A 2,139-nucleotide genomic window follows, 5' to 3' on the forward strand; every position below is an offset into this window, starting at 1 on the left:
TGTTCTGTTGTGCACAGGGTCACTATGAGTCCTTACCCACTCAATGGCACCTAACAACAATGATGAAATGTCTAGAGTCAACTTTTGGGGATGGAGAAAAGGATTCTATAAGTCCCATTCTGAATTCTTTCTCCCAGTTTCAAGAATAAAAAATGGAATGAACTGTTTATAATATCCTTCCAAGATTCTCTCCCACCTCAAAAAAAAAAATTTTTTTTTAATCCCTAAAAGAAAAGAAAAAAAGAAATAGTGTGAGTTGGGAATGGGATGGAATAGGAGGAAAGACTTTTGCTATTTCTGTGAGCTGGACATTTTTAAGGAGACCCAAATTTGGATCCACTTCCTGAAAATGATTTCTTTTTCTTTGTGGTTTTGGCTTGTCCCAGTCAAACAACTAGTCTAGTAGGCAGGAGTTGATGAAAACAAGGCTGCACTCCAAGGCTGATGGGTATTTTTAGATCTTGAGGAAGAAGAAGCTTTTTTTTTTTAATAGGAAGGAAAGGATGATAAAGTCATCCAAAGCACCAGTCCTGTGCAGAAGCTAGAACTTGGCATGACTTGACAAGCACGTTTCAAAGGGGACGCAGCCAAAGGCCATGCTCTGAGAGCCAAGTGCTGTGGAGACCCAGTCATCCTTCTCCTCTATCTGGAAAACTTGACTGCCGAAATCTGAGTGGATTTCCTCATTCTTTGTCACCATCGAAGAATGTGGGCATTTGTTTTGTTTTCATTGCTCTGTGGGAGACTCTCGCCTCGTATTCTGTATTTTCCAGAAACAACCATGCGAATTCCAAAGATCTGTCATGTCCTTTTGGGAAAATGTTAGCTGGTCAATTCTGAACAGTCCTCAAAGTAGAGATTATAAGAAGAGAGGATGCTTTTATATGTACATGAGGATGTGATATGTGCCTAGTCTGTGCTTACCAGAAAGTGTCCTGGGCAGTTAGAGAAAGACAAGAATGATAGAGCTACCTTCTTGCATTTCTTCATCTGCATCACTGGGGTAGCTGGGTGCTTAGATAGACCCTCCTCACTAAGATTTTTCTCAAACAAATGATGCCAGGTGGGCTTTCAGGAAAACTATTAACTTAAGTAGAATTAGGAAATCTAACAACTGGAAAATGACTTCAAGTGAACCTATCAGTGTTGGCAGAGCTACTCATCTCTAAAATGATTGGCCTCAAGACCCATGGGCAAAGACTTAAAACAAAAACAAAAATTCTGTCCATAAAATGCTTTTGCCTCATCTCTGGTGTTTGTCTTTTAGAGGAGTTCTCCAAGAGTCCCATGCACCAGCTTTATCAACATGTGGCCTTTGAATCATGAATCATGCATGACGAATGACAAAGCCCTCTTTCAGTCAGAGAAGCTCGGAACACACTGTGTGTCTCTGTTCCTTCTGGAAGGGTAACCATGCGTATTGGTATGTTCACGATTCTTAGCATAGTCTTAACTGTACTAAGCTTGTCACAAATTTATTTCACCTTGGAATTCTTTTTGTCTTTTTCCATGTAGTGTTTAGTACAATCTCGCCAAATGCTGGAAAACGTTGACATAGCATATCCCTGTCTCTGAACTCTACTTTTCTGTGCACCATTAAATACATCAGTGGTAATCTAAGCAGGGTCTGTGTGACCAGACAGTCTCAGAATCATTAGGGAGCTTATTAGAAATGCAGATTTGGGGCCTACATCCCAAACCTACTTGAACTAAAATCTCCACAGGAGTCACCCAGGGATCCTTGTTTTAATAAGCTCTCTAGATGATTCCTATTCACACTAAAGTCTGAGGCACACTGATAGGGTTTTTCAGTCAGAAATGAGGCCAGACAATTATGTTTCTTGGATAAACCTGTGGATACGCACAGTGGCAGCAGCAATGGGCTGAGGATGGTGCAGGACTGGGACTGGGCAGTGTTTCGTTCTGTTGCACATAGGGTTGCTATGAGTGGGCAATGACTCAACAACACGTAACAACATGGATCCTCTCCTTGGTTTTTAAGGTCCATGCAACCAGTCCAACCACATCTGATTCTGATCCCCTGTTTCCTGTCTTCCCTGCAGATGGTTCTTCACATAGACTTTACACTATGCTAATGCTGTTTCCAAAGGAGCTCTGGTAGCGTAGTGGTTACGAATC

This window comes from Chrysochloris asiatica, unplaced genomic scaffold (genome assembly GCF_000296735.1).
Source record: "Chrysochloris asiatica unplaced genomic scaffold, ChrAsi1.0 scaffold00054, whole genome shotgun sequence".
Taxonomy (NCBI): Eukaryota; Metazoa; Chordata; class Mammalia; order Afrosoricida; family Chrysochloridae; genus Chrysochloris; species Chrysochloris asiatica.